The sequence below is a fragment of the Symphalangus syndactylus genome, chromosome 4, assembly GCF_028878055.3.
Source record: "Symphalangus syndactylus isolate Jambi chromosome 4, NHGRI_mSymSyn1-v2.1_pri, whole genome shotgun sequence".
In the NCBI taxonomy this organism is placed as follows: domain Eukaryota; kingdom Metazoa; phylum Chordata; class Mammalia; order Primates; family Hylobatidae; genus Symphalangus; species Symphalangus syndactylus.
In genome coordinates, this window is record NC_072426.2 from 97844792 (window position 1) to 97871036 (window position 26245).

General features: G+C 41.3%; 1 protein-coding gene and 1 long non-coding RNA gene across 2 annotated transcripts in view; both read right to left on the bottom strand.

Annotated features, from left to right (window-relative positions):
• Positions 1-26245, bottom strand: part of LRMDA (leucine rich melanocyte differentiation associated) — a 1130865-nt gene that overhangs the window by 789499 nt on the left and 315121 nt on the right. The gene's annotated exons all lie outside the window — the stretch shown is intronic.
• The window catches only part of LOC129480982 (uncharacterized), a 31608-nt gene continuing 24386 nt past the window's right edge, over positions 19024-26245 (bottom strand). The window contains exons 2-3 of the long non-coding RNA XR_008657213.2: positions 20292-20576; positions 19024-19546 (exon numbers count right to left, since the gene is read on the bottom strand). This is a non-coding gene — a long non-coding RNA (uncharacterized lncRNA). The remainder of the gene's footprint in view (positions 19547-20291; positions 20577-26245) is intronic.

Below are 26245 nucleotides of genomic sequence, written 5' to 3' on the forward strand. Positions count from 1 at the left end.
GCAAAGATTACTGATGCCCTGCCTTTGATGTATGACACATCACCCACAGCAGCTTTTCATCAAGTGAATTAACCTGGAAAAATGCAAACCCACCTGCCAGTTGCTTCCAAACTTTGCACAATTCCTTTGTGTACTTCCTCTCTACCATGCACTAGGCAGGAGAGTAACCAGGGCAAGCTAAAGAAATATGGAAAATTACGAGAAGCTAAACTGGGGGCTCTATGAACTCACTTGCTGGGAACAGGCTGTTTTGCATAAAGACTTTCAGAGGGAGTTTAAATGAAAAACCCCAGCCCAACCACAGTTTAGAATGCTTTGCACCTGACATTTTCCCCTAGTCATTTAGTCTGTGTGGCTGGAATAATGACAAGAGTCTTGGCAGCCATTGATGACATGGTTACAGAAACTATTTGGTGACTTCCAATCAATAATCTAGATGGGCTGAGGAGAAGCCTGGAGCAGGAAGGAGTGGGCAGGCAGGAGAAAGAGAGAGCTAGAAAGGGAGAGGCTAAGACAGGTAGGAAAAGCAAGTATGAAATAAATCTGGGCTTTTTTACCAGCCCCGCCCTCAGCCGGGTCTCCATGCGACCAGATTCACTGGCAAGCAGTTCCTGAAGTCTCCTGATTATGACGGAAGAGTAAACAAAGACAACACGCTTGATACCTTGATGGAACTCCTAGTCTAAGTGTTCAAACAGAAGGCATCTTGGAAAGCATCAGTTTGCACCCCTGCATCATTCAGCTAGAGAGAGCTGAGGTTCAAAGACAGCCCCTGACCCATCCAAGGTCATTCCGCTAAGCATGGTAGAAACAGGGTTGGAAACCAAGTTTCCCAACTCTAGGGCTCTATCCAATACAACACACTACCTCCCAACCAGGCTTAGGAACACCTCTCCCCTTCCCGCCTCCCCCACACCCACCAAAAAAAAAAAAAAAAATTTGCCCTGATTTGAAATAGCTAGAACTCATTGCAGGGAGAAATAAGGCAGACTTCAAAACTAGAACAAAGCTAGACTGCATCTCTTGTTTACTCAACTCATAAACTGTTTTGCTCGATATCATCCTTGATTCTGATAATAAAGCTGTTATTCTTTTCAAGGTGACTTGTCTACTGTGTATAACTCCTTGAAGGCTTGTGATGAGAGAGATATTCCTATAATTTACTCTTTAAAAAATGAAAATCCAAAGAATCCAAACCATCAATCATAACTTCTCACCCATACTCTAATTTTAAGGGAAAGTTGCAAAGACTAGGTTTTTTTTTTTAAGGGCATTATTAAAAATCTTTCTCAGGGTAGTCCGGGGCTTGTTATACATGCAGTTCTATCTTTACCTACATTTATATTTCTGGCCATCAGGAACAGATTTTCTGAAATGACTCCAAAATCTTTCATTGTCAAGGAAAGATGAAATTTTCTTATTCACTATACTTCCTATAGAAACAAAGGACATTACTGGATTTTAGAAAAACTTTTCACAAATAAAACTTGAACTGAAAGTGGTGTTTTGTAGGTATCAGTTAGTCACAAAATTAAATCATCCAAGACACCCTGTTCTCTGAGCATTCTGGCTAAATTTGAAGATAGACATGAAAAAAGGGATAATGTATGCAGACCCAGTGACCAATTAGAATAAAATAGGTCTCAAGTCCCCTAGGGAGTCCCTTTCTTTCTTGGTAGGAAGAAATGAAGCTTCCTTTCCTTGTGGTCAAACTAACACTTGTTCATAAAATGGTGCCCCACTGGCAGAGAGTGGTAGAAGGTGGGTGAACAGATTACATTGAGGTTTCTGATAAATCTCATTATGAGAGGTCTCATATATATATATGAGACCACATATAATTAACAATAAAATAATAATAACTAACATTTATTGAGGGCTTACTACGAGGCCAGGAATTCTAAAAACTTTATCTGTATTGTATCACTTAATGTCCCCAACAATCCTATAAGGTGAATATTCTTTTTAACCCCATTTTACAGATAAGGAAACTGTGGCTCAGAGAGGTTAATTACCGCATCCAAGGATATATAGCCATAAGTAGGGGAGCCAAGATTTTAAACTCAGACCATCTGTCCAAAGTCCACAGCAGTTTACAAGGTGAATGTGACTCTGGTTTCTTGTGTCAACATTCTGCTCAAGTGCCTGGGCACTGCACATCTTCAGTTATAGCAAGGGTGCCCGATCTTTTGGCTTCCCTAGGCCACACTGGAAAAAGAATTGTCTTGGGCCATATACATAAAATGCACTAACACTAATCATAGCTGATGAACTAAGAGAAAAAAGATCACAGAAAAAACTCATAATGTTTTCACAAAGTTTACAAATGTGTGTTGGGCCACATTCAAAGCCATCCTGGGCCACATGTGACCCACGGGCTGTGGGTTGGACAGGCTTGATTTACAGGAAAAACAAAACATGGTCTGAAACCCAACCCAGTGTCAAAAAATAACAATGCCTAATCCGCTTGCTACTGTGCCCTGCACAACTGCCTCCCTCTTTGGGAGATAAAACCTTGAGATCCTTCAAAAAGTTATGCCAGGCCTGGCATGGTGGCTCATGCCTGTAATCCCAGCACTTCAGGAGGCTGAGGTGGGAAGATCATTTGAGCTTAGGAGTTCAAGACCAGCCTAGACCAGCCTGGGCAACATGGCAAAACCTCATCTCTACAAAAAATATTTAAAAATTAGCCAGGCATGGTGGCACATGCTTGCAGTCCCAGCTACTCAGGAGGCTGAGGTGGGGGGATCATTTGAGCCCGGGATGCAGAGGTTGCAGTGAGCCAAGATACCACTGCATTGCAGCCTGGGTAACAGACCCAGACCCTGTCTCAAAAAAACAAAACAAAAAAAAAAAGATGCCAAAATCTCAGGGAATTAATTTGTACCTTTCTTAGGCTGCATTCTCCTTACTTCTTAGATATCCTTCTTTTTTACTGTGGTAAAACAGACGTACCATAAAATTTACCATTGTAAGTATTTTTACATATATGATTCAGTAGCATTAAGTACATTCACAATATTGTACAACTATCACTATTATCCATTTCCAGAACTTTTTCATCATCCCAAACAGAAACTCTGTATCCATTAAACAATAACTCCCCGTTTCCCTGTCCCCCAACCCCTGATAACCTATATGCTTCTTTCTGTCTCTATGAATTTGCCTCTTCTAGGTAACTCATATAAGTGGAATCAGATAGTATTTGTCTTTCTGTGACTGGTTTATTTCACTTAGCATAAGTGTGTTCAAGATTCATCCGTGGTGTAACACATATCAGAATTTCATTCCTTTTAAGGCTGGATAATATTACATTGTAAATACAGACTATATTTTGCTTATCCATTCATCTGTTGATAGACATGAGTTGCTTTCACCTCTTGGCTAATGTGAAGAATGCTGCCATGAACATCGGTGTATAAATATCTGTTCAAGACCTGCTTTCAATTATTTTGGTTACAGACCCAGAAATGGAACTGCTGAATCATATGGTAATTCTATGTTTAACTTTTTGAGGTGGCCATCTTCAACTTTTAAAAACTATTTGAACATTTCTGAATTTGTGGTGAGTTCCATGCAGACAAGAACCGTAATTCTTAAGTATCTTTGGATCCTGAGGCCTAGAACAATAAGATTTCTTATTGAATTCTCAATGCATATTTTTATAATACAAAAAATGATTAAATCAAATTCTCATTCTCTTGTTGAAGGCAGGACAGCACACACTTGAGGCATCTCTCCTCACCACAGCTCACAATGTGACTCAAGTCCACACTGATCTCTCATTACCTGATTTTTCTCCATCACAAACACATACACAAGCAAGTGTATGCCCTGATGCCAAAGAACGTCAAAAGGCAAACATCAAAAGAGGTGAGAAGAAGTCAGTAAAGGATTAGCTATTTCACTGATGGATCTGAGTTCCTCATCCACCGCCCTCATCCTTCCCTATCCATCCCGCCTGCAGTGAGGAGTGAGACAATCAGAAGAGATTCCTTTAAACTTTGCCCTTGCTGAGCTTTCTATTATAAAATATGGGGACAGGGGCAGGGGAGGGTGGTGGTGGTGATGGAAGGCCCTGCTTCTGCCACTATTCGAATATCAATACCTCTTTTAGTTCATTAATTCATCAAGAGGGTATTTTTCAACACATTAAATTCAATTTCAAAAAAGAATGATCTGACACAGTCAAATGCACACGACCAAAATCCATAGTGGGCTTCCCCAGCTGCCCTTTCCAGCCACTCTCAATCCCATCTTGAGGGTCCAGGCATCCATTACCCAGCTAATTGGCAGAGCTGACTTAGGAAGGGTAAACTCCAGCCTGTCATCTGGGCTTTTCATTACTTAAGTGCATTCTGACTTGAACTATATTAATGGGACTCCAAATTTTAACTATTGATGGCTTTCAATAGGAATTTACATTTCTATCCTCCTGGGGCCCACAAATCACTAAATTCTCACCTGTGGTGAAGACAGCCACAACGGGGAATTGGTTTCAAAGACAGAAAGCAGTGGTAACACATGCACTGCACTTTCCCATGAGCAATACACATAATTGTCTTTTCCCTCTTGTTCTACATTAAATTTTCAACTGTTTACTACATCTTTTAATGAAAGCAGTGACTGAAAATATAAACATGGATACATAATTCCCAATGAATTGGTCTGAGTATAACTTGTAAAAACTGGATTAATGGTACAAAGCATGTACTTTATAAAAATAGCCTGTAGAAAAAAGCATTAAGCAATTACAACTCTAGCTCTGAAGGCTCCAATATTATAGGGTAATATTTCCTTAATGTTAGACTTCATTAACCCTAAGATAATCTCTCATAAATTTTGCTGATTTTTAAGGAGAAAAAAATAAATTATGTTTATTAAACTACTGAATATGTTTATGAAAACAAGACATAATCTAGTGCCATAAACTTCTTGTCTTTATCTGAATGATCAAGGAGCTCATAAATAAAATATCACATAACAAAGCGAGTGTTAAAATTCATTACTGTAATAGCTATGTTCATGATCTATTTCATTAGCACTCCTCCTCTCCTTGGATAAATGGGCTTCTCAGCCTACGAGAAGAAAGCCATTTACAAGACAAAATACTGAGCTGCTTTTTCTCATTTTCCCTTATCTCTTCTATTCCTAACTTTCTAAATTAATTCTTCTCTTAAATCTTATTGTTCCTTCCAGTGTAACTCACAGTACCATTACAGAGAGCAGAGAGAAATAGAAGCAAAGAAATGGGTCTATAGAGTATAAGTTAATTAGGGATCTAAGTGACTGGTGATGAGATTTGATGACACGGAGCCCCAAAGTGAATTTAGAAGCTTATCTTCTTAAAATATTTGAGAATAAAATACAAATAATAGAACTCCAAGAAATATTCAGTATATCAAGCAATCTATGCAAGCTTAATAACTAAATCCCATTTCCTGTTTAACTACATAGTGCAGCACCACTGATTGTATCCATGTACGGAATTTGCTAACCTTTATCTTCAGTGATTTTGCAGGTAATTTCATTTTTATAGATGTGTGTACACACAAATACTCAGAGAGAAAGGTGAGTGCTTTCCTATAGTTTACCAAGAACAGATAGATGTGGATATATGGGACTCTAAACCCATAGGTGTAAATGTACCCTTTCAAATTACCAAGTGAACTCCTTGACAAAAAAAAAAAAAAAATACTGGCAAAGCAACAGTGGTTCTGTGTCCCACCTCTGGCAATTTGTCTAATCTTAATTCAATAGAGTCCTAGTATGCAGCATCCTCTACCCAGATAATAACCAGAGGATGCTGTTTATGATAATGGCAGAAATTAAAACAGAATTTTACAACCGCTGAGCTGAAAGAAGGCAAAAATCCCCACACGAATATTAAACAGTGTAAATAAAAAAGAATCCACTTATTTTTATTCCACACTCCATGCCAATTTATCTAGCACTGATTTACTACAAAGACCACACTCACAAAACTCTACATGGCTGTAGATAATAAAAGCAATAATTAAACTCCACAAACACATGAGGGGTGTGGAGTAACAACATAGCTCCTGCCCTTAGGAAGCCTCCATTTGGCAGACCCAGCTTGGCATTTGCCTCACTGCCACAGGAGATGGACTGTAGAAATGCTCTACTAGAACAATAATACAGTAAGGGGACTGAGCAACGCTGACTGGGTCCCAGCCGGGGCTGAGGGATGAGATGACACTGAGTGGGGTCTTCAAGAACAGACCAGATCTTGATGGAGAAGGGATCCCATAGGGAAGGAATTTCATGGGCAACATTCCTCACAGTGGGCAGGAGACTGGATGTGAGAACTTAGTTTCTGACTTTTCAAACAGACTTGGCAACAGGAGGGAGCCCAGCTGGCCCTTCCTGAGAGGGCGGGAGCACACCCAGGTGGGGGCAGCAAGCCCCCAAGCAGCACTCCTGTCAACCCCCTCACACCCTTTCCCTCCAATTACAACACCGGCTTCAGAAGGTCCCTCTTATGGTTCACCTGCCTCACCAGGGCTCAATAAGAAAATTCCCTGCTGGCTGGGCATGGTGGCTCATGCCTGTAATCCCAGCACTTTGGGAGGCCGAGGGCAGTGGATCACTTGAGGCCAGGAGTTTGAGACCAGCCTGGCCAACATGGTGAAACCCCATCTCTACTAAAAATACAAAAATTAGCCTGACATGGTGACATATGTCTGTAATCCCAGCTACTTGGGAGGCTGAGACAGGAGAATTGCTTGAACCCAGGAGGCGGAGGTTGCAGTGAGCTGAGATCGCACCACTGCACTCCAGCCTGGATGACAGAGTGAGACTCCATCATAACAAAATAAAAAAAAAAAAAAAAGGAAAATTGTCTGCAAAGACTGCCCTACAAACTTTACAAAGCAAAGTGGTCTGCTTTAAATTAAAATAGCTGGCATTTATTGAGCACTTATTGTGTCTCAGTCACTGTTCTAAGTACCATACGTACGATCTTAACTCAGTGAATCCTCAGAGCAGTTCCACTATGATCCCATTGCACCTATTTTTTTTAAAGAGGGAAAAGTGGTTAAGACACATGCCCAAGGTCACACAGCTGACAAACAGCCAGTCTGGGATGTAAACATGGGTGGACCAACACCAGGGCCCCCGCCCCTAACAACCACATGTGACAGAGATCACTGCATGCTTTCCAAAACCCACTTCCTCAACTCCTGGTCATATAGCTAGACGTTCTAGCCTCCCTGCAGCAGGTGTGACCTGTGACTGAGTCAAAGCCAATGGCATTTGGGACACACTGCATCCCATCTCCAAGCCTGGCCCATCAAACCTCTCATACAATTTCCTAAATCCTCCCTCTTCACCTGAGTGCTGACTGAGAGAAAAGCACCCAGCAGAGAACCTGAGGCCCCTGGGAATGGGGAAGGGAAGTTGGGAGGGTAGCAGAAGGATAAAGGAGAGGGATTTTAGGTGAGAAATAAACTATTGTGCTAAGCCCTGGAAATTTGGTTTCTGCTGTCTTTGAAACCAATTCCCCGTTGTGGCTGTCTCTTCATCACAGGTGAGAATTTAGTGATTTGTGGGTCCCAGGAAGACAGAAATGTAAATTCCTATTGAAAGCCATCAATAGTTAAAATTTGGAGCCCCATTAATATAGTTCAAGTCACAATGTACTATAGTTCAAGACTAATACATGACACAAATCTGCCTCCTGAATCATCCCTCTGGCCTCGGCCCCCAAATGATTGAGAAAGTGATTCCAGAGTCATCATCAGGAATGTGGCAATTCAACAAAGTGATGAGGAAAAGAGTCTTTAGAATCATTTGGACCAAAGTTGGAATCCTGGTCCTCCAATTTACTAGCTATGCCACCTTGGGCAAATTACTGAACATTTCTGTGCCTTGGAGCCCCACATGTGATACCAGCCCACATGACTGTTTTACAGATTCAGAGAAAACATGTAGCCAGGCGCGGTGGCTCACACCTGTAATCCCAGCACTTTGGGAGGCCGAGGCGGGCGGATCACGAGGTCAGGAGATCGAGACCATCCTGGCTAACACGGTGAAACCCCATCTCTACTAAAGATACAAAAAATTAGCCGGGCGTGGTGGCGGGCACTGGTAGTCCCAGTCCCAGCTACTCCGGAGGCTGAGGCAGGAGAAAGGCGTGAACCCGGGGGGCGGAGCTTGCAGTGAGCCAAGATTACACCTCCCGCACTCCAGTCTGGGCAACAAAAGGAGACTCTGTCTCAAAAAAAAAAAAAAAAAAAAACGAGAGAAAACATGTAGGCAAAGGGCTTAGGGGAGAGATGGGCACATAGAAAGCACCCAATAATTCTATCCTCATCACTATTATTGTTCATTAAGGCTCTCAAAAAGTGAGCACTTGTATCAGTTAGGATTATGTTCAGCTGCATAGATCAAAAACTAAACACTAAAATATCAATGGTTGAAGCAAGTCAGTTTATTTCTCTAGTAGATAAAATAAGTCTAAAGGCAGGCAGGCCAAGGCTGATATTGGGGATCTCCAGGAAGTCATCAGGTTCCTTCTAACTCTATGCTCCACCACTCCTAGCATGTAGTCCTAGTCCTCATGACCCAATATGAATGCTGGCATTCCAGCCATCACAACCAGTTCCAGGCAGCAGACTGGGAGGAATCAAAACAGAAAGGAACACTCGCTCTCTTTTATGAAGACTTTCTAGAAGTCCTATGCAATACTTTGACTTAGCCGCATGGCTACACCTAGCTCCTAGTTGCAAAGAAAGAGTTGCAAGGGTGGCACTAACCCAACTAAAAACCAAGGATTTTGTCAATGAAAAGTTGAAGAGCATGGATATGGTAAGCAAACAGAAGTCTCTGCCCCAGCACAAGAATCAGTAAACAAAGACAAGCTACACTCTCCCTAACTAAAAAGTTCTGGTAAACTTTAAAGAAAAATATTTCACTGAGAAGCAAAGAAACATCTAGTACATATCACCACAGTTTCCACTCTTGCTCCTCTACAATCCATTCTCCACATGCCAGCCAGACCAATACACTAAAAATGTAAGCCATGGCCCCACTTAAAACCCTCCAAAGCTTCCCACTGCAAAGCAAGTGGAGGAGTATGGATTTTATTTGTAGCATAAGGTCCCAGCTGGTCTGGCCCCAGGCATGTTGCTTACCCCATTGCACACCACGGCTGCCTGCTCCCCACTGCACAGCCTGGCCAGCTTTTGCTGCCACTGCCGCGATGTTGCACCATGTACACTCCAAGGTTGCGTCAGCCTAGGACCTTTGCATTGCTTGCTTTCTTGGCCTGAATCTTGCTGCTCTTTGATCTTCTGCTGACTGGCTCCTTCTTGTCACTCAGATCTCAGCTTAAACATTATCTTCTCAGAGCCTTCCCTGATTCCCAAGCCATAGCACAGCATATCACCTTAACTCTTGGTATAGCACTCATCACCATCTGATACTTGTCTTGTTTATACATTTGTCTCTTTCCTCATTAGAATGCATGTTGCCGTTAGAGTAATGTCTGCCTTGTTCACTGTTCAAAAACGTCCCCCCAACCCCATCTAATGGAGCTCCTAATCATCATCTAGGTAGACATTCATTCATCTAAGAAATATTTGCTGAACACCTGCTATGTGCTAGGCACGATGACGTGGTAATAAGATAGTGCCCCAAATGAAGCCCGCTTGTACTACATAAGCTGACCATACCTACATTAACGGTGTTTCACTGTTTCATTTAACTAAGACTTTTTTCTGAGACCATGAGCACAAGAAAGTGATGTGCAAAGAACACAGTAAAGTGAAAGACTGCATCTGTGTTGACAGTAGATGAAGGGAAGGAGAAGTAGTTATTTTTATGGTGTCCTAAGAACCCCAAAGTAGAAAGCAGCCAAAAGTTTTTTTTAAAAAAAAAAACTTTAAAAAAAAAAAAAAAAACTTTTCCATGAGGTCAAGAACAAAAGCTTGCCAGCACACCATCCACTGTTTATTTAATCCTTAAAAAATTAGATTCATACCCATAGATACACAAGAATGTTTTCCATAGGAAATCCATAGAATAAAATTGCAGGAAAAGTTATCCAGCAACAATCTATGGCTCCTATGGACCGTGGATGGATGTGAGGCTGCAGTAAGAACACTCAGAAGATACGCAGACAGGTGGTGACCGAGAAAGAAAGAGGGGAGAGAGAGAGAAAAAATTCATGCTAGCTGGATGAAGGAAACAGGGAAAAGGGGAAAAAGAAGGAAAAACAAATCAAAGAAAGAACAGCTATTAAAAATGCTGAGTTGAAAATGTTTCAGATGGCCTCTGACATCTAATAAGTCATCTGTCTTTCTCAATACAGAAAAGTCATTACTTACTAGTGAACTAATACCAGCAACTGTGACAAGTAAAAACAACAAAGCCCATAAAAATATAAAAGTTCACCCCTTGCAGTTAGGCGAAAAGAAGAATGTATTCAATTTTTCAGATGAAAAACATTTGAACTGACTGAATTTATTGTAATGCAACTTGTATTATATGCTGGGAAAATGAAAAGAGAAAAAATATCCACTGCTCAGCCTGTCTTCAACTTTTTCTTGGAAAACAGAATACAATACGTTTTTTGAGAACATAAACTCTTCATGGAAACCAGTCATAAATATCAACATGGCATCCTGGCTACAAGCCATCAGTTCCCATAACAGAAGCATGAATTAATAGCACCATCTGCCCTGCCCACAAGACCCCTATAAAACCACCTCTTCACAGGGTATAACCTAGACCTAAGCACAGCATGAGGAATGCAGGTCAGATAAAGGAAGAACTGGAGAGCCTTCAGGCTAACCAAAGGCATGGGAGGATTTTTCTTCCCTGGGCGGGGCTGGCTGGAAGCAGTAATGTGCATATACAGAAGAATAAAATCCAGGCACAATGACAGCACAAGGATGTCATCAAGGGCAGAAGGAACCTTGCCTTCCCATAGCCGTAATTCACCATTCTGGGAAACATCTTTGATTCCTCTCCTTCATTCCCACAGTCAATCCACCAGCAAATGCTGAGCTATCTTAAAAATACAGCCTGAATCTCTTCACTTCCTTCCATCTTTACTGCCTGCTCCCCGGTTCATAGCACCACATCTATCCCATGGACCACCACAATGACTTTGCTAACCGGACCCCCTTACCCCACTTCCATTCTTGCATGCCTAATTTCTAATCTGCAGCCAGCATGGCTGTGAAAAACACAAATCAGATTCTATCATCCAGTTACTTAAAACTCATCTGGGCTTCACTGGTTTCCTATCACCCTTAGAATCAAAGCCAAACTCCTTTCTAGGCTCAACCTTCTCCACAGGCTGGCTCTGGCCTCCCTCGCCTCTGTCAGCATTCCATTCCTCACCTTCCCAGCCAGCTCACCAGCCCCCTTTCTCCTCCTTGCACTTGCCTGGGGCCTTTGCATATGCTGTCCCCTCCACTTGCACATGCTGTCCCCTCCACCCACACACACTTCTGAGCTTCTCGCAGCTGCCTCCTCACCATTCAGCTCCCTGCTTTTTGAAGAGGACTTTCATGGCCACCATATCATAATTAGGCCTCTTCCTCCAAATCACTTTCTATGCCATCACTCTGTTTTATTAGAACCATAGGAAATTGTTTTTAAATTTATTTGTTTATCTATCACCCGTCTCCTCTAATTAGAATATAAGATTCCCAAAGGTAAGGTCCCCACTGGCCTTAGGTACTACTTATTCTCAGCACTTTCAACTAGTCCAGTGAGTGCCTGGCATATAAGGGTTCAACAAATAGCTGCAGAATGAATGGATAAGTGAGATTACAGCTTTGTAGGGCTTTAAAAATGAACAGGGTACCTTCAGATTATCTAACTTGCAACAACACCCATTTTACATATGGAGCAAAAGGAAAAAAAAGGTCAACTCATCTGCCACTACAATTAATACACAGCATGGTGCTGTCTTCTCCTATCTGAATCAGACACAATCTCAAACCACAGGCAAAGAAAACTCAAAACTTAAGGAAGAAAAATACTGTACAACCGAAGAATCATAAAAGTAAGGTGGACACAGATCAATGGTAGCCGAAAGGGGCTATGCATGATGCATTTCAGACTGGAATTGGTCTCAGAATTGCAGGAGTAAATTCATCCAAGACAAACCCAGTAGCAACAAACCCTTAAACAAAAAGTAGGCCAGAAGAAAAGAAGCTCATTGGTTTAACACAGGCTTCATTTAACATGATCCTAGAGTGTCAACCCTAACAAAGTGAGAACATACCTAAGATAATGGGTTCTGCTCCTAGCTGTTTCTAACTCTCCCTAGCTCAGTTGCATAACATCTCTGGGTCTCCTCATTAGTGTACAACTTCATGATGTCACCATACCAAGGTATGCCATGTGAATAATTATAGAATATTTTAACTTCAAGAAATTGATGTTTAAAACACGTTGTATCACTCCCATAATAGAAGCCAATCTCATTTGCCAATGACCAAACAGAATCGTATGTCTAAGTAGCACGAAAACAAAAAATTATTACTAAATGCCAAATAACTACTCCTTATCAGCTACTCTGAGCCTCAGTCCCAATCTTTGTTTATATATATATATATATATATATATATATATATATATATATATATACACACAGTAGGAAGATATTAAAGTGCAGCACCAAACTTGTCGTTTTCCCCTAGATTTAAACAAAAGGATTGAAAGAGAATTGAAAAGAGAAAAACCCCCTCATTGTGTAAGTCCATGCCAGCCCATGCCTTGCCTGCCTCTGGATGCACAGCCCACTTCAGGAACTGCTGGTTTAAGCACACAATCTTGAAGGCCTCCACTAAGGTACTACCTCTCCGTGAGTGAAAATCAGTACATGTGACCCATTAATGAGAGAAGCTGTGGATTTAATAATGTTGATGGGTCTGAAAGGGGATGTCCTAAGAGTAAATCAGAAACAAAGATCACTGCAGGGGTCTGGGGGGTGGGAAGTGGAGGATAACAGTGATGGTGAAGACCACAGCAATAGCCACCAATATTTATTTGGTGCTTATTATGGGCAAGGGCCATGCTAAGTCTTTGAATCCTCCTAACCCTTCTTTGAGGTAGATACAATTATTATTTTCATTTTACAGATGACAAAACTGAAACTCAGCCAAGAAAACAAAGTTTATTTTGATATAAGACAACTGAAATTATTTAAATTTCTCCCAAATATTTGTGTCCATGACCCACAGTAAGACACAGTAGGTTAAAAGTAGGTTAAAGTTTCTATATTTGACTGGTGTTTTATTTTTTTAACCAAAAAACCAATAATTTCATATGTTCAAAGAAATACATTTTACACTGAGGCCCAATACACAAAATAAATACATACACACATGCATACATATATACACATAAACATATACAGATATATATGTATGTGTATGTACATATACATATATATATATATCTGTATAAATATGTATCTGTATGTGCATATGTATGTATACAGTTGATCCTTAAACAACATGGGGGTTAGGGGCACCAACCCTCCACAGCCAAAAATTCACATAAAACTTTTGGCTCCCCCAAAAGTACTAATAGTCTATTATTGACCAGAAGTCTTACTGATAACATAAAGAGTAGGTTAACACGCTTTGTATGTTATATGTATTATATACTGCATCCTTACAATAAAGTAAGATAGAGAAAAGAAAATGTTACTAAGGAAATCATGAGGAAGAAAATATATATTTACTATTCATTAAGTGAAAGTGGATCATTGTAAAGGACATCATCCTCATTATCTTTACACTGAGTAGGCTGAGGAGGAAAAGGAAGGAGTGGGGATTGGTCTTACTGTCTCAAGGGCAACAGAGTTGGAAAAAAATCCACATATAAGTGGATCCATGCAGTTCAAACCCATGTTGTTTAAGGGTCAACTGTGTATGTATCTACCTGCATGTAATGTGTATGTATCATTCTGTATGTGTATATAGATACCCACGCATATAAATGTATATATCTGATATAAAAGTTGCATAAACTAGTATTTATCCTAATTATGTGCCATAATTAGATCTCTCAGTGGCTGTATTTTATTTTAGAAGATAGGAGTCTTATATTGAACATTATTTTATTGAACTCTGATATTTTCTATTCTGTCCTATGTTTTACAATGTTGGTTACAACCCACTAAATTGATTTCACAATTCACAAATGGGATGCATCTCCCAGCCTGAAAAACAGTGACTTAAAGGAACCATAATCATAACAGAGCAAACACAGTGCCATCTCGAGCTAGACGATGGTCAGCATCTCATGCCATCTTCCCAGGTTGTAGAAATGAGAAGCACAGGGCCTGGCCCTAAATGGTTTTTTTTTTTAATACATAGAAATTTCTATAATTGGATTCCAAGTGTAATTGTTAGGCAAAAGAATATATAATGAGTTCAGTTACATAGAGGAAATATAAGGAAAAATGAGTTTGATAGATGTCTAAATTTTTTTCTTAAATCACTAAACAGGCCAGGCATGGGGGCTTACACCTGTAATCCCAGCACTTTGAGAAGCCAAGGCGGGAGGATCACCAGAGGTCAGGAGTTCAAGACCAGCCTGGTCAACATGGTGAAACCCCATTCTAGTAAAAATACAAAAATTAGCCGGGTATGGTGGTATGTGCCTGTAATCCCAGCTACTCGGGAGGCTGAGGCAAGAGAATCACTTGAACTTGGGAGGCAGAGGTTGCAGTAAGCTGAGATCATGCCACTGCACCCCAGCCTGGGCAACAAGAGCAAAACTCTGTCTCAAAAACAAATAAAAAAATTGCTAAACAACAATAAAAGCCTCTTACTTAAATATCTAAGTATGAAGATAAATAGCAAATGATAGCTCACAAATTTGAAGATGGCTGCCGGTGCAGAAAGGATTTAGACTAGCAGAGGGTGGGGCATGGCACTACTAGTTTTTTATTTATTAGAAGCCTTAAGCATAACAATACTATTTGACTTTCTAAATGGTATTCTTGTTTTACTTTATTAAAAAATTGATTTAATTTTTAAAAATCAATCCTATTAGCAATCTGGTGTAGAAGAGGGGACACTTGATTGGGATTCTGAAGACCTACCATCTACACAGTCAGCCTGGGAAAGCTACTTGACTTCTTGGGACTTTGCTTTCTTCGTAGGTAAAATGAAGGGATAGATTCTGAAGTTTCCTCTACATCTAATTTTAGGGCCCTACGACCCTAAAATATCTGATCATTTACAGATCATTTTAAGGAAAGGATATGGCATTCCAAGATCACCCAAATGGTGAAAACTCACAATTTAGCACACAAAAATAGACCAAAGCTAGTGGTCTCACCATCACAGTAACTTAAGTAATCCCAGTGTATCTCTTTAGGGGTGGTTACTAAATTGTGTTATTTCTTCTTCCTCTCAATATGGTCCCTATTGTATTTCATAAATCATAATTTTATGTATCACATTATTTTTTGCTTGTTAAGCACGTGCTTTTGTCAGAGTTTCTTTCCTGAGTGTTTTCAATGCGAGAGGCAAAATTTATTTGAATAATACCATAATTAAATCTCTTAGTGGCTGTATTTTATTTTAGAAGATAGGAATTATATTCAACTTTTTTATTGAACTGTCATTTTATCTTAGCTGTGGCTTAACCTCGTAATCTAATTATTTTTTTCTAAACCTACTTTACAGCTAATAAAAGATATGAAAAATTAAATTACATAATAAAGCATGAAGCAAGTGTAGCTATCATGAGACTCTCAGACTGAAAAACTAGCATGAACTAATTTATACTATTGAAGAGTTGTTTTTCCCCATATTAAAAAAAGATTAAATAAAAAAAAAGAAACCTCTTTAAATGGAATAATAAATCAGGCTACTCTAATTCCCATAGATAACTTCAGAACCAAGGTTAAATCATCATCACAGAATACCAACTTTTGAAAGGACTCACCCCTACAAGATCTACCCCTAAGATCTCTGTTTAAGGAAATTTATAAAAGAACTTCCTCTTCCTCCTCCTCTCACTTCCAAAGCATTTAGTTTTCAACTCTAATATAATACAAATTCTGTTTTCTTCCTTCTTTTCCTTTAGGATGTGTCCTAATTGTTTCTGTCTTCCATAAGGGCCAATGTCAAAATATAAGCTCCCCCCTAAAAATAGCACTCTCTACCCATGCACTCTGAAACATCTGCACAGATAAGTATTTGAAAAATGATTTTTATGACGATGAAATAAAATGTATTCACAGTGGTAATTCTTTGGGGCCATTAGGAATTCATTAAACAATACCTCAGCTCTAGAATCATCAAACCCTCTGACAAATATTTGTAAGAGCCTCTGCAAATAGGGACATCCATGCTACAAGTCAGCAGAAGCTACAAAAGTGTAAGTGTGTCTCTCTAATTTACACTCAGATTTTCCTGAGTCCTGAACTAGAAGTTCTGATCTTAGCAAAGACAGCAGATAATCCTTTCTTCATGGTAGTTTGAACGAAAACAATTTTAAGTAGTTTTACGATTTACTCCTTAAGTGCAGTGAACCAAGACCACCAAACTAGTTGCAGAGAGAATTCAGTGAGTTGGAATTGCATTGTTTCAGTTGTTTAAACCAAACACCTCTGTCAGTCTGAAATTAAATTGTTTATGTAATGACCTCTTAACTAACGTTTGTGGAGCATTTACACTATATAAAACATGGCATGGCATTAGGTATGATGGGAGACACAGAAAGTACCAAGCCTGCTCCTGCTCCCAAGAGAAGAAATGTTCATCTAGCTGGTGGTGAGATGCCAATAGGAAAAGAAGCTGAACACAGTAACTTTACAAGTGCAGAAACCTCCCAACCAAATACCATAACCAAGTAGTTGAGGTTAACGTCTCCAGTGAGAAGCCAGGCTGGTATCATGTACCCCTTGAGATAATGTGATACCTGTGTGGTACTTTTCCCAGAACCCATAACTCCAAACTAATCATGAAATAACACATCATATGAAACCCACATTGAGGCACATTCTACAAAATACCTGGCCAGTATTTTGACTGTCAAGGCCATCATGAAAAAAACAAAGAAAAGCTGAATTGTCACAGACTGGCAGAAACTAAGGAGACATGATAACTAAAAGCAGTGTGGTATTCTGGCCCCTGGATTCGTTGCTGGAACAGAAAAAGGACAGAAATGGAAAAAACAGTGGAATCGAAATAAAGTCTGGAGTTTTAGTCAATAATATTGTTCCAATGTTTTCTTAAATTTGACAAATGGTGTCAGAGTGATAGGAAATGATAACACTAGGAGAAACTGAAATTAGGTAGGTGAATTACAGGAATGCTCTGGACTATCTTTGCAACTTTTCTGTAAATCTAAAATTATTCCAAAACATAGTGTTTTTAAAGTTTATTTTTAAAAGAAATGGGAAGATATAGGTCACAGGGCACAAAGTTGCTGTCATGTAGAATGACTAAGTCTAGAGGTCTGAAGTACAGCATGAGGACTATAGTTAATAATAAATGATTAAAAGATGCAAATTATGTTATGTGAATTTCACCCTTTTTTATGTATATGATGTGAATTTCGTCCCAATTTATATTATACACACACACAGAGACAGAGAAAGCGAGAGAGAGAAGATGAATAAAAGAAGATGTCAATGAGTAACATGGGGGTATTAAAAAATCTACAGTTAGATTGCATCTTACAAAATTGACAATATTTGACCTTTTTCACCTATAAAACAGCATTTTCATATGATTCAACCTAACACACCTCTGTGGGCTTGGGAGACGTCATGGTAAAATGGAGCTTATGCTGGACATGACAGGAATTGACATAGCAAAGAGGACACATTCCAGGAGAAGGGAACAGTGTGAGCAGAGGTGGGGACGTGCACAGTGTGGTCAGAGACGAGAGAGATACCTGCCTGTGCCTGTGCGTTGTCAGCAGGGAAGTGACAGAAAATACGCTGGCACAGGAAGGGCTTCAGGCAGGGAGATAGTTTAGGAATATAGGGGATCTGGGCTCTGAATCTGAATACATAACAAACAGACTGGCCCTCTCAGTGGCCAGGAATGTCCCCTGGAAAGGACTGAAGCCTCTAAGGGACAGTGACACACCAAAGTGCCTCAATGGCCACATTTTCAGGTCCCAGGTGAACATCTAGCATAATAGAAAGATGACCGAACTACAAATTGGCAGATCTAAGTCCTGATTCTGGTTCTGCCACTAATGGGGTGAGAAACCCTAAACAACTCCCCTCCTTCTGTCTCCATCTCAGGTTTCTACCCTAAAAAGGAGGGGAGCTGGATAAGTCGGTCTCCAAGGCCTCTTCCAGCTCTAAAACACTAACTCTGAAGAGGAATGAAATATGTTTTCTGGCTCCTAGAAGCAACATGTGGTTCACTCAAGTAGAGAGAATGATGCAAGGTCCGTGAAAGCAAAAACACTGAGAATAAAAGGACTGTGTTTTTATACACAAGAGTCTATTCTTTTATGATACATGTCTAGACCCCTCTAAATATTTAAACAACAATATCATACCAGTATGAAACCTCTCTAAATCAGGGTCTGTGGTTAAGGAGGATATATGAACAGATGTGATCTTATTAAGGCCCTAATGTAACTCAAAAACAATTTGTCATATCTGACGGCTATTGTTAAATTATGTCCACCTGCCAGAGGCAACCAGCGAAATTACCAACCGCCTTTACTCTAGTGCTACTCAAAATTCTCTAAAAAGCTCCCATAGATGTGTCCAGGATATGTATTTTTTAAAACAGTAACCTAATTGTCACCAACACATAACAGCCAATGTTTCACAATTCCTTTTCATGTATATTTTATTATGGGGCCCAACTGTTTCAACACCCTAGTGGTTCAACTTTAATGCAGCTCAGGAAACCCCCTAAGTAATATCACAAAATGCTTAACATCTGTGAAACTTGGACCCAAAAATGTTCCAATTTTTTCTTTGGGTTGGGGGTAGCACTTGGGGGTGGGGTAAGCTGGCCACGGTTTTCATTAACGACAATAGTGTTGGAGCTCACAGGTATTTTAATCACTTCTCAGGCAGGAAGAACATTTTGAGTTTACTTTCCTACATGCTCAGAATTCTTTCAAACTACCATTGCCATGCTTGCTCAGAGTCAGTTTAAACATGAACCCATTTCCTTTCCCTTCTCTAAACGTATGCCTCATCTCTCCTTCTTGCATTACAATATTTTAATTAAGTGAAACAATGAAAAAGAGAGGAGAAAAATGAAGTGTGAAGCACGTGGTGTATTTCCCAAGCTATTTCAAAACTTCTCAGAACTCTTTGGTCTCCAGAGGTGGTTGAAATATTCTTTATCCCACGAAGGAAAGGATGAAAAATTGATCTCCTTCAAACTTCAAATACTGCAGATTTCCACAAATACAGACTGTAGGAAAGAAAGGCAGGCTTAGGAGTTACCAGACCAAACAGGAAGCAGTTCTCAGAGGACTCACAGCTCATCCCAGGCAACTCCACGGGCAGAGCGTGTACACAGAGCCACTGGGAGAATAAACAGTGGCTCCAGTTCTAAAAGAAATCAAAGCAAATCTCAGAGAAACTGAACATGGAGTCAAACCTCAGTAATTTGGATTAACTGGGGGGAAAGTCAGGTTGGATCAGGACAAAGCCTTGATGATAAAGTTTTTTTTTCTTAGGCCGGGCGCGGTGGCTCACGCTTGTAATCCCAGCACTTTGGGAGGCCGAGGCGGGCGGATCACGAGGTCAGGAGATCGAGACCACGGCAAAACCCCGTCTCTACTAAAAATACAAAAAATTAGCCGGGCGTGGTGGCGGGCGCCTGTAGTCCCAGCTACTCGGAGAGGCTGAGGCAGGTGAATGGCCTGAGCCCGGGAGGCGGAGCTTGCAGTGAGCCGAGATCGCGCCACTGCACTCCAGCCTGGGCGACAGAGCGAGACTCCGTCTCAAAAAAAAAAAAAAAAAAGTTTTTTTTTCTTCCACAAAGTACAACTACATTTATTTCAAGGTTCACCCAACCCATCCTTCCCACCTCATCTCTTACCACCCCCTCCCAGCTCCCTCGCTCCCTTGTGGGCAGCTTTCGTCTTCACACAGACCGTAATCTTCCCCATCCTTATGCTTCTGTTCATGATGCTCCCCTTTTGCCTGAAATTCCCCATCCCCCACCGCCTACTTGGTAAATGCCTTCTCAATTTTCAAGACCCCACTCCAAATGTCACCTCCTAATCAGAATGAATAGCACTAATCACATAATGTTTTGTGCATACTGATCATACATTAAAGCGATTCTCACCTTGGCCAGCTGGCATTAAAGTCACCTGGAGAACATTTCCATACAATCCCAATCCCCATGCCAATCACCAGAAATCTGATCGAGTTGGTCTGAGGTACTCCCTGACCATTGGTATCCTTTTTACAAGTTTCTCAAATAATCTCAATGTGCAAGCTGGGCTTCGAACTTTGTGTATAGAACTTATCACACTGTTCAGAATGATTCACCTGTACCCCAAGAGCAGAGGGCCCTTGGCAAAGGCTTGCTGTAGGCAGGGATGGAGGACATGAGTCCTTCCAGAGGCTTCTGTAAGAAAAAGGAACTTCATATGATTTCAACATGTGGCTGTCCCCATGTGGCTTATCGTTAACACACATGTATTTTTCATAGTGTGCCTCCCATCCACCCCCACAGCACACCTATTCAAGTGTTGGGGGAGGACCCACCACTGCAGCTCAATCTGACTTCCCATTATTTCCCCACACAGTAGGCTCTTTACCACCTGGGTGGCCTTGCCCCTCTTGTTGAACTGTCTGCCTTGTTCAAGGCCCACCGACCATTTCGTCTCCTGAAGCCTTCCTTTGCCTACTTCAACTCCCAAGGGTTTGCTTTCCCACTCAATTCCAACTTAATTTAGCCCCTGTCCTCAGATGCCTTGATTGGCTGACAATCTCTATGATACGTCTATGAAAAACTTTGACGTGGAGAGAGCAAGGAACGTGCATCTTACAGAGATTTTTACTTCCTGCCAATAATGCAAGTATCTTAGTCAGTTCAGGCTGTTATAACAAAGCACCATACACTGGTGGCTCACAAACAACAGAAACGTATTTCTCATGGTTCTGCAGGATGGAAGTTCTTGGTCAGGGTGCCGGCATGGCCTGATCCTGGTGTGAGCCCTCTTCTAGGTTGCTGATAACTGTCTTTGCATTCTGTCCTCACAGCGCTCTCATGGATTCCTTTTATAAGGGTACTAATCCCATCGTTCATGAGAGCCCCACCTCCTAAAACCATCACACTGGGGCTTAGGAGTTCAACACAGAAATTTGGGGAACATAAACAAATAGTCCATAATAGGAAGGTTGGCTGTGCAGCAGGTGCTCTACATGTATTTGTTGATGGAACCCACCCAGAGTTGGCCCTTTTCTTTCCAGGCCAGGTTGCAGGACACCAAAACGAAGATAAGGATTAAGAATGTGGTTGCTCTGAAAAATCCACAGCATAAACGTCACACCAAATACCCTTGTGGTAGACAAAATTCTAAGATGACCCATAACCCTTGCTCCCTGATCCTACTTCCATGTTTATGGAGGTTTCATGCCAAAAGGGATTCTGCAGATGAAGGTTACCAATCAGGTAGTAGCCTTAAGACATGGAGCTTATCTGGGTGAGTGTAACCTAATCATGTGAGCCTTTTTTTTTTTTAAAAGCAGTGGTATTCTCTGGCTGGTGGCAGAAGGGTATGTCAGAGAGATCAGAAAGGTAAGGAGGAGTCAACATGAGAGAGAGTTGCTCACTTGAGATGTAGGTGGGCATGTGGTCTGAGAATATGCCCTGGCCAACAGCCAGCAAGAAAACAGGGACCTCAGTCCTACAGCCAAAAGGAAGTGCATTCTGCTGACAACATGACAGAGCCTGGAAGTGGGTTCTTGCCAGAGCCTCCAGAAAGAAATACACAGGGGCTGACACCCTGATTCCAGCCTTGTGTTGTTTGCTATCTGTTTCCTATCTGATACTCTTTACCAGGCAGGCTTGCTGGGTTTCCCAACCTACAGCTAGTAAACAGTGTTGTTTCATGCTGCTAAGCTAGTGGTAGTCTATTACAGAGCAATCCCAAACCATCCCCACCCCACAAACTGGCCAAGTAAGAGATCTTCTTGTGACTTAATAAACATACCTTAATATATGCTTATCCTGATTAATATAAATTCCATATATATATATATGAATGACAGGCTTCTAAAAGAGTACACCATACTATATCAATGCAATATACTCTTACTATGCCTCTCAAAGTGTCATAATGGCCCTCAAATTGAGTGCTATTCATGATAGAGTCACTTATGAATTATTAGAAATTGAATCACAAATCAGGTCCTCTGTCTCAAGTGCTACTTACTAAGCACCACTATTTGCCAAGTCTGTTGCTGATCAACAGACGTTGGGATTCTTAGCTGAAATGCCATGAGCCTGGTATCTGAAGAATACACAGCCAGGCACATGGTACAGTTTCCACCTCTCTATGTAGAGATAAGGGGGCCTGAGTGCTCATGCCAATTTCTTCGGAAGCCAATGACTCTAGCACTTCTTAATGGCCCCTGTTTCCTGGAGATGGGGAAGAGACAGGTGGTCACAGAGGAGACCTGAGTAAAGCATTATCTACATCCACTTTCCTGGCATCTCCCTAAATCCAACATCACACAGGGATGCACAAAAAGTCAGCCTCAACTGCCTGAGACTGAGAGCCACAACCATCCAGCCCCACCAGCCTGTGATGACCGGTGATGCCACAAGCAGACACCCATGTTCCCAGGAGCCATTCCCCAACCCTGGAGAGACATCACCTGCCAGGCCGCTGTCCCTCAGCCACTGGCTCCCATCTGTCTGCGTCAGCATTTGTCTGAACATCGCACCTCCATCATCTGCAGGGGAAATTGATGTTGATGGCATGGGAGAGGAATGTAACTACAGCTTATTCTAAAAGCACGCATTTATTTTATTTTATTTCAGAAATGTATGCATTATGTATGGCTGTACATAAACGTTTTTATAGAGCCTCTTAAATGATTTACCATGAGGTATGTGTTGATTACAATCTCTGCTTATTTAAGAGAGCCTTATTTACCCCCATAGTATTTAATACATTGAGACATGTTTCAACAAAACAGTGACACTAGTAAACAAAAGTTACTGATCTACCTCATGAGTTATAAAACTTGTAACATGCTGTAAACAGCTCTGTCATTTTATTTCGCATATTGCATTGTGTGCGCTGCCTTATTTATCTAGTGGTAAATCTTTATGTATCAAAAATGCTACAGAAGGCACAACAGATAAATTACCAACAGACACTAACATCTGACTAGTTAATCAAACAAATAGGACATGTAACAAAGAGAAAAGCTATAAATATTGACAACAAGCTGCTTCAGTCACAAAAACATTCAATACTTCAGTTCTCAAGTGTGAGTTTTATATCAGTCCCCTGGAAACAGTTTGTATCCTCCAATAAATTTTTACAGTTGATTCACCTGCCTGATACCCCTCAGACATTTCCTTCAGAAGCTGTCAAACCCGCCAACGATAATATATGGCCCGACCAACAAGAACAGCTGTAGCCATTCTCTCCGCAGGTTCTTGCACCCTGTTCTGCATAAAATAATACATCAAGATTAATTGATTTCCCGTCAGTCTCACAGAACAGAAAATTAATTTTCATGTAGCTATTTTCCCCAGCATATGAATTTTGTACATGGCAAGTAATTTAAGTTTTTAATTATTCATGAGCAAGGAGGGGGTGGGGAGAAACATGATAAAGTAAGCTTGCAAAAACCCCAAGGCCAATCTCTGGGCCTGGGTTTGTGCTAAGGCAACAATAGCATTCGCTAATGCCCATATAAATAATATATGTATTAACATACATCTTAGTACAACACCAATTTCTCTCACTCTGACCCGAGACTACCAGGTCACCCTGCGGTACTTTGTCACAGTCGCTGCACTGGCTACATGTGACATGCTGTGGGAAAACACAGAACATGTCAGCCATATTGAGGTGACCTCCACCTGCCTCTCGCGGCGGCCACACAGCCCAGGCCTGATAGGAGGTAATTTAACGGTCAGTGTGCGAGTGGGACCAAGCAAAAGTTGCTAATCAGCCAGGTGCTACCTCAGCAAGTCTTCCATTTGCAGGTGCCACTGACTTGTGAACGAGAAAAATGTAACCAGAAAATAGAAAGAGAGCGTTTGACTCACTCTGGCCCCATCCTTCACAGACTCTCGGCAGACCAATTCGAGAAAAACTGTCTCCTCAGGAAGGGAAAAACCACAACGTGAGCACCTCTGGCAATCAAGCATATTTGCTAAAACGCAGACAAAAATGCTCCCACAGTGCCTCCTTAGAAATTTCACTGGCATACTTCATAGAAACTGCAAGACAGGCAAACGTGGGGCGCTTGCCTCAAGTCATGGAACTTGATTTAACCCCATTAGGACCAAACCTAAACTTAGCATCCCACACGGCACTCTTGGGCACAGAGGAATCAGCCACCCAAAAGTCAAGGCATTTTGGTCATTGATTATTTATCAATGATGTCTTCTGCCCTGAATGTTAAGATTTCATGCAAAATTGGGAGATCACTATAAACAATTGGTCTTTTCCCAGTTGCACAATTAGACTGCACTATCACCGGTTAAGAACGACAGAAAGAATCTGATCAAATCACCAAACTTACATGGGACAAGGAGAGTCCAATAGTGAGGCAGGGAAAGGAGAGGGCTCTGTGAAACCGAAGAGTGGCAGAGAGAGAATGAGACTCATTTCCTCTGAAAGGAGAGACTGGCTTGGATGACCTGAAGCCGCAGCTGATTTGGGGCCAACGCCAGCCCCACCAAAGGCCCTACCTCCTTGGTAAGGAGGAGACAGGGAGAAGTTCAAAAACAAACATGAAAGGAACTCAAAATTACGTTAAAAAAAAAAAGGAAGAAGAATTTTACCCCAGGGGGTTAGGAGGCAGGGACACTTGGATGGGGGAAGGGGCTGTGTTTGATGAATCTGATGAAATATTAATAAGGACACAAAAGTGGAAGTTTCTATGAACATCGTTTCTTGACAGCTTGTAAAAATGGCCACTCTAACCAAAACCAGAGAGAAATCAGGAAATTGCTTCTCTCCTTAGAGTTAGCCATGCCTCACCCTGGAGGCTGGAGCAAAACTGTGCTTCCAGTGTTTCCATCATAAAACCTGTTTCTCAGTAACCAGTGAAACCTGTAAAAACTCACTTCACCCAGAAATTTGGCACCGGTGCAGCAGTGAGGACTATAGGTTCTCTTAAGACTGTTCCAGAACAGGGCTTCAGGATTATATTTCTATTACCATGATGGCTCCAGACTAACGGGCAACATGATACATCACGTCAAGCAGCTAATTATCAGCACTGAAGAACAGCTAGCCAACTTAGGCTGAGTTAAGATTAAAAGGAGGGAGGCGTGCCTTGTTTCATGTGGTGTGTTTGTGAAGGGAGAGTCAATGAGGTTTGCTGAAGTCTTTGTATCTCTGGGTTTAAAAAGAAAACAAAACAGGATGAGGAAATTAAATATAGCATTGATACCCCAACAACAAAGGCCTTGCTCAACCACTGCCAAACCAACCCAGATCATGGTACTGCAACCTGCCCCCATGCCAAGAAACATGCCCAGGCCCTCCCAGACTGCTGCAGATACCCACGGCCACATTCTTGGGATGGCCCAATGTTCCTGCCACGGTGATGGGGTTGAAACCACAAGGCTCAGGGAATGTCAGGGAAACTTTCTGCTAATTATTTCTCATTGCTGAGCACATCTGATGCACTCCATACTTTGCTGCGAGAGTTTTGCCATCCCGGTTGATTAGAAAGCGTTGACAAAGCCAAGCACCAAAGAAGAGCTTATCCCCTCAGGACTCTGAGCTTTAAGAAGGCAATTTAGGGAGCTGATCCAAGGAATTAACACTGGCAATCAGGTGGTATTTGAGGCGGGTGTGCGTGTGTGTGTGCGTGTGTGTGTGTGTGTGCATGCGTGCGTGCATGTGTGTGTATACAAAGGAAGGGAGACAACATGGGGTTCCAGGAAAACCTTAAGCATTCGGAATGGCCCTAACCTCCAAATCAGCCACGTTCCCCATCCCAGCCCTGCCTTCCCCACTCTACTAAATAGCTAAATAGCTGGCAGTTGGCGTCTGCATAGCAACAAAGGTGCGTTTGGTTTATACCTGTTTG